This window comes from Dromiciops gliroides, chromosome 3 (assembly GCF_019393635.1).
Source record: "Dromiciops gliroides isolate mDroGli1 chromosome 3, mDroGli1.pri, whole genome shotgun sequence".
NCBI classification, from domain to species: domain Eukaryota; kingdom Metazoa; phylum Chordata; class Mammalia; order Microbiotheria; family Microbiotheriidae; genus Dromiciops; species Dromiciops gliroides.
In genome coordinates, this window is record NC_057863.1 from 511,247,788 (window position 1) to 511,262,283 (window position 14,496).

Below are 14,496 nucleotides of genomic sequence, written 5' to 3' on the forward strand. Positions count from 1 at the left end.
AAACAGTCCTTTCCCCCAGGAATCTTATATTCAAATGGGAAAGAACATATGTAAATAAATAGAATAAGAGAAAATTTTTTTAGAATTTTATTTTTCCAAATTACATGTAAAAACCAATTTTGACATCAATTTTTAAAACTTTGTGTTCCAACTTCTCTTCCTCTCCCCCTCCCCACCCAAGAACTCAAGCAATTCAATATGAGTTATACATGAGTAGTCATGCAAAACATCTCTACATTAGCCAGGTTGTGAAAGAAACCAGACAAAAACAAAACTTCAGATTAAGGAACTATCAAAATAATTATGCTTCGATATGTTTTCAGATACCATTAGTTCTTTCTCTGTAGATGGATTGAAATTTTCATAAATCTTTCAGAGTTATCTTGGATCATTGCATTGCTGAAAATAACCAAGTCATTCACAGCAGACCATCTTACACTTGCTGTTATTTTGTATATGGTACATTTCACTCTGTATCTTACACTTGCTGTTATTTTGTATATGGTACATTTCACTCTGTATCAGTTCATATAGGTCTTTCCAGATTTTTCTGATAGCATCCTGCTCATCATTTTTTTTTGTTTCTGAAAAAGTAACTAACAAAAAAAATCTTTCAATCTGTATTCAAATACTATCAGTTCTCTTTCTGTAGATAAATTTTTAAAGAGAAAAAAGCAGTTTGCCTAAATGAACCAACATATCAAACAAGTCTGACAGTATATATTGTGTTCCACCCCCATAGTCTAGAAGAGACAGATATAAATTCTCAAGATCTCTTTTTCAGGGCCAAGTTTAGTCATTACAATTACATAGTTTCAACTTTGCTGTCTCTTTCCATTTACATTGTGTATGTTTCCTTGACTCTGTTTACTTCACTTGAAATCACTGCATATAAGTAATCCTATGTCTTCCTGTTTTCTTCAAATTCATAATTTCTTACAGCATAGTAATATGCCATTACTTTTGTGAGTCATAACTTATTTAACCATTCCCCAATAGATAAGCATCCAGCTTGTTTCCAGTTCTTTGCTACTACAATAAGTACTGCTGAAAATATTTTTGTGGGGGAAGGGGGAGAAGCATATATTTTAATTCACTGAGCTTCTTGGGGAAGATGCCTAGAAGGAAAATCTCTGGTGAAAGGGTGTAGACATTTTAATTGCTTTCTTAGTGAAATTCCAAATTGTTTTCTGGAAAAAATGGACCTCTTGCTCTACCAACAGCTATTTAGGATTTCTGTCTCACAATACACACTCACAACATTAACCATTTCAATTGTTTATCATCTTTAGCAATTTATTGGGAGTGTGATGAAACCTCAGAGTTGTTTTGATTTGCATTTCTTTTATTATTACTGATTTGGAACATTCTTTCCTATGGTTAGTAGTTTACAAGTCTTTTGAGGATTGTTCATATTCTTTTATGATTTTTATATTGAGGAATGGCTTTTATTCTTCTGTATTTCTGTGTTGTGGACCATAGAACGTTAGTCCCTTCTACCCTCCACTATCTCTTGAAGTCTGCCCAAGTTCATGTTTACTGTTTACATGATACTATCTATCCATCTCAACCTTTGTCATCTCCTTTTCCTTTAGCCTTCAATCTTTCCCAACATCAGGGGCTTTTCCAACTATTTCCATTTTCTCATTATATGGCCAAACTATTTAAGCTTCACCTTCAGTATTTGACCTTCCGGTGAATACCTTGAATTATTTTCTTTAAGAATTGACTGATTTGATCTCTTTGCTGTCTAAGGGATTCTCAAAAAGTCTTTTCTAGCACCAGAATTCAAAAGTGTCAATTCTGCAGCTCTCAGCTTTCCTTAAAAGTCCAACTCTCAGAGCCACACATTGCTATTGGGAAAACCATATATCTTTGACTCTATGGACCTTTGTTGGAAACATATTTCTGTATAAGTCAATAAAGATTTATTAATGTCTTACTATGTATCAAGCACTGATAAATGCTGAGGATAGAAAAAATAGCAAAAACATAGTCCTTGCCCTCGAGAAACTCAAATTCTAATAAGAGAGACAACATGTAAAAATTGTACATGCAAGACATATTCAATGTTAATAGAAGGTTATCTCAGAGGAAAGGCACTAGCAGTGGGGAGGAAAGGAAAGTGAGTGAATAAGGTAATATTTAAGCAAAGTCTTGACAAAAGCCAGGGAAATAATGAAAACTGAGGTAAGGAAGGAAACTATTCCAGAAATGGAGGTCAACCAGTGAAAAGGCACAGAGTTGGGGGATGTCTAAGGACTAGTAAGAAGGCCAATGTGACTGGATTTTAGAGTGAAGGGGAATAAAGTGTAAAAATAAAAAGAAACCAGGTTGTAAAGGGATTTAAGTGCCAAAAAGAGTATGTTATATTTTCCCCCAAATCATTTTTTATTTGGCCTATTTTTTGAAATTTCATCTAGACCTGTGATTACATCATTGAAAAAAATTCTCTCATCATGAAAGCTCTTCCCATAGATATATAGCCAGTATAGGGGGGAGGACTGGAAAGATTAGAGAGTAGGGTGGGGATGAAGAACAGGTTTGTTTAGAGGTCAAAGGACAGAGAGAAAGATGAAATGTTAAGATTATGATCAGATAAAGCAATTTCAGAGTGCATGAATATGCATGTGGAAGACTTGACAGTGACTGAAGATCAAAAATATGACCATCTCTGTGTCTAGATGAAGAGGAGATTATAGGAAATAAGTAGATTGAGGAACTGAGTATTTGAGGGAGTATCAATACATATGTTGAACTCTCCTAATATGAGGACAGGATTTGGAAAGAGAATATCTGTGAGCTAGGCACTGAACTCATTGAGGAACACAATCAGTCAATAAGTACAAGTTTGTTAAGTACATACTATGTTCCAGGCACTGTGCTAAATGGTAAAGATATAAATAAAGGGGGAAACCCCACAAAAACCGTTCCTTCTGTCAAGAAGCTTACAGTCTAATAGAGAAGACAATATGAAAACAACTATATACAAACAAGATATGTACAAAACAAATTGGAAATAATCGACAGAGGGAAGGCAGTAGCATTAATGGGGACTGGAAAAGGTTTCCTGTAGGAGGTTGGATTTTAATTGGAACTTAAAAGAATCCAGAGAATCTAAGAATCACAGATAAGGGCATGGGGGACAGACAGTGAAAATGCCAACAATCAGGAGATGAAGTGTCAGTATCCTGAGGATAAGTAGATAATAGCTGCTACAATTCTGGTTGACTGATTAAATTGGATTGAATGAACCTCAAAGGAGAAGTTATTGAGTGATGGTAGTGTGAAAATCTGGAAGTGTTGGTGAGGAGCAAGGAGTATTCCCCGCTATCATCAGTGAGTTGGTAGGCCTAAGTGAAAGTATAACCATTCCTGGAAAGAAGGTCAGATACAGAATGTCAACAGAAAGTTAGTTCGTTATAGAGCTGGCATTCCAGAAAGTACACTGTTATCAGTAGGGAGATCTGAAGTGTGTTAACTAGGGGCTTAACTGAGCTTGGTGGGATAAGGGAGTAGGAAGTGAAGTATGGGGACTGGAGTTTGTATGACAACAGCTGGGAGTTCAGAATCACTACTCAGGAGGGCAGTGGGGGAGGGGGAGAGTATGAGGGAATGGGAAAATGCTAACCATTATGGAATGAGTCCAGGAGAGTATCAGTGGCTAGAGAGAAATCCATTGAGGGAAGTAGTTCATAAGATGGTTTACCATTCCTTAAGATCCAGCTTCATAGCAGGTGATGATTTTGTGGTCTTTGAACCAACTCACAGCAAGCAGGAGACAAAACTGTGTCCTGGGAGCATACGAACAGGAGGCAAAAGATGGCAGTTTGCAATTAATCTGGTCCAAGAAAGGATTCCAGAGCACTGACAAAGGTTCTAAGGTGAAGACAGAGGCTGGAAGTGAATGGTCAGGATTAGGGCAGATTTAGGCTGATGAGAATTTCCCCTTCAATGGAATAAAGAGGGCAAAGGTAGATGGCCTGGATCCAAGGTTGAAGTGAGGTTCTCTGGGAAAGTCCTGAGGTGAAAATAATTGCCTGATAGTTGCCTATATATCTCAAATATCAGACTTGCATCAAAGAAATTAACTAAAAAGACTTTTTTCCTTATTCCCCATTTTAACCTACTTCTATTAATTTTGTGCAAAAATTACTAAAGGTTTTTGAGTAGAGAAGTGGCATGGCTAGAACAGCAGAAGATTGCATGGGAAGTAATATGAAGAATAGATTGGAAAGGAGAGACCCCAGAGATAGAAATACCTACTGGGAAGTAATTTTAATTATCCAGATAAGAAGTTATAGACTTCACAAAACACTTTTGAGGAGGGAAAGGGTAAAAGAAGATAGAAAATAGAGTAAATATCATGGGAAGCAAATAGGATGGAGGGAAACACAGTTAGCAATAGTAACTGGGGGAAAACATTTGAAGCAGAGGCAAGAGCAATGTAAGATGAGAATGAGGATGATGATGGTGGTACTTACTTTGTTGGGCTATTGTGAAGAAAATTCTTTGTCAGGTATAAGGTACTATATAAATGTAGTTTACTATTTAAAAAAAGATGAGCAGGATGCTATCAGAAAAACCTGGAGACTTAAATGAGCTGATGCAAAGCGAACTGTACTATATACAAAATAACAGCAATATTGCAAGATGATCTTCTGCAAATAACTTAGTTATTTTCAGCAATGCAATGATCCAAGACAACTCTGAAGGACTTATGAAAAATGCAATCCATCTACAGAGAAAAGAACTGATGGTATCTGAATACAGATGGAAGTATATTTTGTTGTTGTTGTTGTTGTTAATTCCTTTTTCTAAAGTTTTTTGTCTGCTAGGTTTTGTACAACTGCACATGTATAACATATTGAATTGCTTGAATTCTTAAGGGGGGATAGGGAGGAAGGAACTCAAAGTATTAAAAATCAATGTTACAATTTGCTTTTACATGTAAGGTGGGAAAATTATAGATAGATAGATAGATAGATAGATAGATAGATAGATAGATAGATAGATAGATAGATAGATAGATAATTTTTTTAAGTTATAGGTTTCAACTGTGATGGTACACTGGGAGTGGGAGGGAAAGAATGGATTCCAGAGATATTAAAGAGGTAGAAAAAAGTATTTGACAAACAATTGATGTTAAGGGATAAAAGAAGGAGGAGAGTTAAAAAACCCAAGGTTTTAAGCATGAGTGACTGCAAAGATGGCAATACCACCAACAGAAATAGAAAAGTTAGCTGCAGGGACAACTTTTGGGAAGAACAGGAGTTCACTTTTGGACACATTGAGCTGGTGGAATTGGAAAGATAACCAGGTAAAAAGGCTGATCAGACTCTTAAAATGTAGGACCAGAGTTCTGGGAAGAAATTGTGCTGGATATATAGGTTTGGGAGTCATCTACCCAGAGGTAATGACTGAAGCAATGGGAGATTACCAAGGAAGAAAGCATAGAGAGTAGAAACAGAAGAGGACAGAGCTCTACAAGATACTCATGTTTATAGGAGCCCAAAAGTAGGCATATAAAGAGCTATCAGAGAGGTAGGAGAAAAATAATGGGGTTGTACTGCCATTGAAATAAAGGGAGAAGTGAGTTTCAAGAAGGATGGTATGGTCAGTAATGTCAGATTCTGTAAAGAGGTCATTGAGCTTGAGCACTGAAAATGCTAATTTGTTATTAAGATAAGAGTGACCTAGGAGAGGACTTTCAGTTTCAATAAAGTCCAGTGGACAGGACTTATTTTAAGGAGTTGAGGAAAGAATGGATGATGCAGCAAGAGTAGACCTTTGTTTCTAGAAGAGTTTGGTTGTGATGGGAAAAATGGAGATATTTTTTAAAAACATACTTTGAAGGGATGGGTCAAGGGAAAGTGTTTTGTTTTGTTTTTAGAATAGCAGAGACTTGAGAAGTCATGAGGCAGACTGAAGTAACAAAAAGGTAAGGATTGAGAATTTATGATAGAGCAAGAATAGAACAAGGTAAGAGAAGTAATAGAGTGGATCAAGGATCACAGAGGTGAAGAGATTCATGTTGACAAAGAACAATGCTACCTAATCTTCTGAGTTTGAAGAGAAAGGGGGAAATGAGCTAGGACTTGAAGAGGCTATAAGGGTTAGAGAAAGGGACTGAAGGAAATTGAAGTTTGAATGGCTTCAACATTTCAGTAAAGTAAGAGGCAAAATCATCTACTGAGAGTGGGAGATTGGAAGAAATGGGGAGTGGAGAGTGAGGGGAAATTTGGGAACTTAAGAGAATGGAAGATTCAGAAGAGCCACAGTGATGAATGTCATAGAAAATCAATGAGATTAGAGGACAGCCATAACATTCTTCTAGAATCACTGTATTCTCCCTTTTGCCTGAAATTTGATTTTTTTCCATGAAATATTTAATTATTTAAGTGGACAGCCTGACAAACTCTTCTCTAAAAAATTCCATTAGTGCAAATGGCAAAGTAAAAAGGAAAGGTAAATGCCCATTTATTAGAATCAATATATTAGGGGAAAAAAGAATCAATATATTGGAATCCCAAAGCAAAAGTAAGTGGTCAATTGAATGCAAGACCCAATAAGTCTGTAGCTTCTTACCTTTATTCATGCTTTTCCTTTCTCATTTACCCCTGACTAAAAAAAAAACACATCAGTATGTGGAATGTATCATATAAAGCATCTTGTGTTACCTTGGGCTTTCAGTTCAGTAGACCCATGAACAATTTTATTGAACGTGGTCTATCTTTATCAAATAGAAGTCAAAGGAATTGAATGCACAGCACTACAACCTGGTCAAGTCCATCATTTCACTGTCCTTGGGCTCAAAACAGGTAATTGAGGTCAAACATACACGGCATGACCATGAAGAATCGTTCTTGTGGCTAGAATAAGAAAAGTAGCTTCAGAATGCCTACCATTTGGTTGTTTCTATTTTCTTTATGTATGTATGTCATTTCTAGCATGCCCCTGACCTAAACTTCCACTTTTACCTAAATTATTCTCTTTATCTGATCACTTGAATTCATGATTTTGCTTTAAGTACCTAATAGCTAGTCAAGGATAAACTTGAAAACGATGAAACAAAATGCTAAGACAAAAATGACTCTAAAGTACTTGAAAATCTTTCAATATTATTTAATCTGTGAGTAATAACTTTTAATTCACCCTTTAAAATCAACCAACTACCACATTTGAAATACAATTAGTCTGAGAGACAGTAATACAACTCATAAATACTAAAACATGGGTTGGCAGCTATTACTTGAATAGATGTTGCTATTGGATCAGATCTGATCTTATCCAAAAAGAATTTATTAACTGCCTAATATGTACAGGCACTGGGGGTACAAAGAGAAACAAAAAAAAAATAGCCTCTTCCCTCAAGGAATATATGTTTTATTGGGGATTAAGGACAGGGCAGGGAATATAGCTTGTAGATAGATTAAGAGATAAATAAGTATACCCATAATATTTTGAAGATGAGAGAAAAAGTCCAAACAACTGAAGAGGGGGAAGTGAGGAGAGGATAAAGGAATAAGAATCCTAACAGCATCCTACCATGTGTCAGGGGCTGTGGTTGATGCTTCCCAGGGAGGGCAATAACACTGCTATTAGTGATTTTTTATATTTTTGCCATCATTGTGGATAATAGAATTTTCTTTCCCCCCACAAACAGCAGCAACCTGGTGTCATACAGATACTCCCTTGAAAGTTCAGAGTGTGTAGATCAACAGTGTCGATTTCATCCACTATGGAGAGGGGAATGAGGCACACATGAAGCTGTCCCCTCATTAAGTTTTTACAATCATCCTATTACAGGTAGGTCCAAAATTAGTGCAAATAATGAATTCTACAAAGTGGTCCAATGTATTTGAATTCACACTGTTCAAAGTTATAATTATGTAAAATATGGTCACTGATTCCAGACCAATGGAAATAGGCAATGCAAATTTAAATAATGCAGTTACTTGACAGGATTCACCCTTTATACTAATCGGGACCTAGTGGTATAATCATCCTAGCCATTGTAACATTCTAGTGGTGACTGCATACACTTAAAGAACACTAGGTAGTAATACTTTACTGAGAACATCTATTTGGCTTTACTCCACTAATCACCAGCCTTTGCTTATTACTGATAAAGATTCATGCCAGCTTATGTGTTTAATTCTATAATTTTTGCTAATTGCCAGTGGCCACAAGAATATCCACAACCTTCTTCCTACCCCAATCTGTGGGACCATTGAATCTACCTATGCTTTCTGCATCACTTTTTTATCATCCTGGTCCATCAGGTTTAACTCCCTCCTTTCTCCCTCCCAATGCTCATTACCAGATCTGCTCTTTGCTTCCTAATGTCAGTGTCTTATCAGCTTCTCAGACACCATCTATCCCACGATGGCCCAATATGGCCTGTATTTCAACAGTTACAGCGGCAATGAGATAAGGCAATGCATGAAAAATACAAGGGAGGGGGGCAAGAAGAAAGGTCAGTTATCTGGTAAGGCAAGTTTGGAGACTTTTTGGTTATCTTGTTTCCTAGACTTAAACCAATATCCTTAATAAGGATGAAATCTCTGTCCTGTGTTAGTTCTGAGTGTAGGCACATTACAAAATGTGCCTAATGATGCCATCTCTGAGCTGCTAATTGATTGTGAAATGCCTAGAAAGCTTTATAAAAAGAGGAAGAGAGAATTAGTTTATTACTGTCAGGAGCAATTCATTAACATTAAAAGGGGGAAACAAAATTTCAGTCGTTAAGTTTCTAAGTATTTGTTGCTTGACAATATACTTGTCATGTCATCTCCTCTGCTATTAACAGTGTCCTCTCCCCACTAGGAGAGAAAGTCACAAAATGTGTCACACAATAAAATGTTTTTATAAGGATTAGTAGGAAGATGGGATAGGGATTACACTGATAGCATTAGTACAGGAAACCCTCGAATGATAAAACTCCCTTTACAAATACAAATCTCTGAAACTTATGGTCTTAGAGAGTTGCCCAGAACACTGAGAAGTTAAGGGACTTGCCCAGGGTCACACAACCAATATGTGTTAGAGACAGACTTGAACCCAAGTCTTCCTGGCTTTAAGTATAGCTTTCTAACCAGTAGATCATATTGCCTCTTAGTAGGGAGTTAAAGGCATAAACATAACAATTTAGAGAGAAACCATAGCCTTCACAGAAGAGATATTTCAATATCAAATCTCATTTCAGGAAAGGTAGCATAAAAGATTTTTAAGTATCTTCACTATGATTTTGGGTTAGCCTTTTGGTTTTTATCTATGTAGAAAATTCCCTATATGGAAACTCCTTCCACTGATGCAGAAAGCCACCCATCTGCAACTTATAGTCTTATAGAGCTGCCTAGGCTTTCTCTGTGAGGTTAAGTGAACTGTCCATAGTCACACAACCATTGAAAAGAACTTGAACCCAATTCTTCCAGCTTCCAAGATCAGCCCTCAATTCATGATGCCACAATGCATTGGCAGAAACAAAAGAGAAAATCATGGTTTTGATCACTTTAAAGATTCACAAAAAGGGTATGGACAAAAGGAAAATTACAGGATATAAATTTAGTATAAAAAGAAACCTTCAAATGGAACTTACAAAGCAACATTTCTCTTGTGATTTAATACTAAAAGCAGAATCTATTTACTGTTCCTTAGAAAAACCCTGTAACAGAAACATCTACTATCCACATAAAGAGCACTATCCATTAGAAAGTCCTACAGTCAGGGTTTGCCTACCGTGCCTATAGCTGGCCTTCATGGATGCAGAACTTCCCTTTGAAGGAGACAAAATCTTTCCTTTTGAGTGTTTTTCATATTACTTCTTTAGGGCAAGCCATTCTCATTTTAAAAGTGAGAATGACTTTTGTTCTTTCTTTCTTTTTCTTTTTATGGGGCAATGAGGGTTAAGTGACTTGCCCAGGGTCACACAGCTAGTAAGTGTCAACTGTTTGAGGCCGGATTTGAACTCAGGTCTTCCTGAATCCAGGGCTGATGCTTTATCCTCTGTGCCACCTAGCTGCCCCCAAAGGTGAGAAAACATTTGATAAGTCCCTTATGGTATTCTTGTGGAAAGGGTGGAGAAAAGTTGACTAGACAATATAATGATTAGGTTGAATAGGACCTCATTGAATGGCCAGATTCAGAGAGTAGACAGTAATTGTTTGATGTGAACTTGAAAAGAAGTTCTTTGGTGGAGTACATCTAGGTTGTGTTCCTTGGACTGCTTAACATTTTTTCAATAATTTGGATGAAGATATAGATGACATGCTTAATAAAGTTGCAAAAGACACAAAGATAAGAGGTAATGCACTGAATTACAGTAAGGATTGAAAGATACTAACAGTGGCAGCTAGGTGGCGCAGTGGATAGAGCACTGGCCCTGGAGTCAGGGGGACCTGAGTTCAAATCCAGCCTCAGGCACTTGACACTTAGTAGCTGTGTGACCCTGGACAAGTCACTTAACCCCAACTGCCTCACCAAAAACAAAAAAGAAAAAGATACTAACAGGCTAGAACACCAGACCAAATATAATCAAATGAAATTGACTCAAAATACTCAAATGATTCTGTGATCTCATTGATTCAGGAGTTCCTTCCCACAGTGCGAATGGAACTCATCCATACCAGCCCATCCTATTTGACTCTTGTTTATACTATTCTACCCAATGTGTTATAAGGACTGTCATTGCTCTTATCAAGGAAACCAGTGAAGTACATGGTCTATCCACTTGTCATCCTTCTCTTTTGCCATATGGCCAACCTATCTATTCTTCCTCTCATTTCACTTTTTGATGGTATCTTTAATGATGGAGGTGTCAATAGAGTCCTGCAGTTAAATTCAAAATCCCAACTTCACAAGTAGGTGATGGTAGCGTATAGGTAGACAGTATTTTACCTGAAAACGATCTGCGAATTTTCAAAATGACAAATTCAATGTGACTCTGCAGTGAGAGATAGCAGTTGAGAAGGCTAAGGCAACTTTTGCATACATTAAGTGAGGCACAGAACTGGGATTGTCAAGCCAGGAGAAGAAAAGAGTCAAGGGGGACATGGCATAAAGCAATGAAGGACTGTAGTATGAAAGAGATTAATTGTACTTATTCTTCTGGGCCCCAAAGGACAAAACTAGAAGTAATAGCTAGAAGTTACAGGAAGGACCATTTAACCCTAATGTAAGGAACAACTTCTGGAAAATTGAAGAGAGCCCCAGAAAGGAAAAGGAAGAGACTATCTTTGAAGGTGATAAGTTCCCTCCCTCACAGGAATCTTCAAGAAAAGAATGGATTGACCACTTGTCCATTATGTTCCAGAGAAGATTCTGGCTCAGGCATGAGCTAGACTAGATAAATTCCAAGGTCTCTTCCAACTCTGGGATTCTGTGTGTGTGAGGCCTGTGTGAGGGGGCAAAAGGTGCAAGAGACAGGCATTTATATAGTGCCTACTATGTGCTAGATACTAAGCTCTTCACAAATCTCAAATTTGATCCTCACAACAACCTTGGGAGGTAGGTGCTATTATTATCCCATTTTATAGTTGAGGGAACTGAGGTTAAATATAGATCAAGTGACTTGCCTAGGGTCACATATAGTTAGTTTGTGCCTGAGGCTGGATTTTAACTCAGGTCTTTTTGACTTCAGACCCAGTGCTCTATCCCGAGTCACCTAGGTACTGATAGTGATGGGAGGGAAGAGAAAAGATAGGGATAAAGAAAAAAGTAAGAAGAAAATGAGCTGGTAGGGGAGAGGAAGAAATGAAAGATGAAAACCAAATGAGAAATACCATGAAAAGAAGAGAAGGGAAGGTTCAAAGGGGAAAATACCCTAAAAAAAGAGGGGTAGAAGGTACCAAAGATGAAGAACTCTGATATCCTGCATCTGTTGGTGCTTTCATGTCATTGTCCCCAAATGTTGTCTTCACTCTATGGGACAGCCCTGGGACCTAACATTCATTCAATCTCAGGGCTCAAAAGCACCAGTGGAGCATGTCAACTTCCACCCATTCTCAGTATACATTCTCCCAAAGAAACCTTCCAGGGATAATGGCTCACCTTTTTAATGGAGTTTTAAGGTTTGCAAAGCAGTGTGTGTGTGTGTGTGTGTGTGTGTGTGTGTGTGTGTGTGTGTGTGTGTTTATATTTATTTGTGTGTATAAATGTATATGTGTGTATAATATAAATACATATATTATATGTGGAATATAAATATATGTGTGTATAAATATATATTATATACATATACACATACACACACACATATATATTATATATATATAAACTCATTTGATCCTATGAACAATCCTGTGAGGTAGGTGCTATTGTTGTCCACATTTTACAAATGAGGAAACCGAGGCTCAGAGAGCATAAGGATTTGCCTGGTGTCTCTTGGCTAGTAAATACCTAAGCCACGATTCAAATTTAGGTCTTCATGATTTAAAAGTCCAGACTCCATCAATGACCTAAGCCAGTGGTACCAAACCCATAGAGAAGTGGAAGCCTCCCTCTCTGTTTTGCTTCTAACTGGGACGTGTAAAACTATTTGTGGTCGCCTTATTTCTGTCCCAAGTTTCTAATATATTTGTTATTTATAAATTAGAAACTTTAGCACCAGTTTGGGGACTTTAATCATTTATTAAAATATATTAAATATTAGTAAAGAGAGAACACCTGGGTCAGAAAGTTAAGAAAAGGCCTATCTAGCCTAAAGGAGAGAATAGAGCTCAGCCTGGCCTAGCCTAGAGGAAAAATAGACCTCAGCCTGGGCTGCTTCTTCCTCCAAGTCCTCTGCCACCAGGAGCACCTCAGAGAACCTAACTGAGAGTAACTGCGTATAGAAGCTCAACCCTATTATTTTCTCACATAACTGTCTGGACTTTGTCATCGTGCCCCCACTATCCTCCCCCACCCCTGCTTTTCAACCCCTTTTTATATGTTTTCTTCCCCCAAACTGTCTTTTTTGTTGTTTGTATTTATATTCCCAGTACCTAGCAAGGTGCCTGGTACACTCAATAAATGCTTTTTAACTAACTGACTGGCTCAGAGCCACTCACAAATTGCCTGATGTCTATGCTTAACAAGCAACTTAATAAGTTATTGGAGATCCTCCCCCTTGTGCCCACTAATGCATACTCTGTTTCAAATTCTCTCACCCTCGGGGCAGCTAGGTGGCGCAGTGGATAGAGCACCAGCCCTAGATTCAGGAGTACCTGAGTTCAAATCCAGCCTCAGACACTTAACACTTACTAGCCATGTGACCCTGGGCAAGTCACTTAATCCCAATTGCCTCACTAAAAAAAAAAAAAAATTCTCTCACCTTCTACTTAAGGTCATTCTTAGCTACTCAATCCCTCTACTGTAGAACCACTCTCACCATAATGCTTTCTGAATCATGGGTCCACCTGCACCATCCTGGTGCTCCCTTTTCCCTGTGGAGAAAACATGGTATTCAGAAAATACAGATTCAGATGAGGGGTGCCAGATCAAATCTATTCAATATTGCTCCCTGATTTTCACTTTGCGGAAAAGCACTACAAACCAGGACCTAGTGCTTGTACCCAATTTCTTACAAAGTCAGGTGATATCTGCCTCTTAGTTCTTATGGTCCCATAGTCCCACAGATCCAGAACCAGTCCCCTAGTCCAGGGTCTCCCAAATCACTAGTCTCCCCAGTGGGCACAGGCCTAATCATAATCAGCCACTTCATCACATGGGCTCAGTGACTTGTACTTTCTAAACTTGCACATAGTCACATCAGTAACAAATCTTTCAATTTTTCCATCTCTCCCTCTCTCCCTGTCTTTGCCTAAATTGTTGATCTAAATAAACACTTTGGGGGGCGGGGAAGGGCAATGAGGCAATGCCCAGGGTCACACAGCTAGTAAGTGTCAAGTGTCTGAGGTCAGATTTGAACTCAGGTCCTCCTGAATCCAGGGCCAGTGCTTTATCCACTGTGCCACCTAGTTGCCCCTAAATAAATACTTTCAAGCATGAGCATACAGAGTAACTCACCGTCTGAAACACCGAGGGACCAGATTTTAATGTCACACCAAACCATCTCAAACAATGCCAAATGATCAATAGGCTCAAGGGAATATGCTGACATTCTTAAACTGGCCCAGAAATTTATGGTCATAATCAATCAATAAACACATATTAAGTGCCTACTATGTACTAAGCACTGGTGATACAAAAAGAGGCAAAAGATAGTTCCCGCAATCAAGGAGCTTACAATTTAATAGGGAAGACAACATGCAAACAAATATATGCAAAAAAAGCTATATACAAGATAAATAGGAAATAATTAATAGAAGGAAGGCACTAGAACTAAGAATTAATTAACATCTGCAGGCAGCGCATGCTAGAACCAACTTCCCCTTACAAATATATGTTTTTCAATTCTGCAGCCCTGGATTCAGGAGTTCCTGAGTTCAAATCCGGCCTCAGACACTTGACACTAGCTGTGTGACCTTGGGCAAGTCACTTAAGCCCCACTGCCCT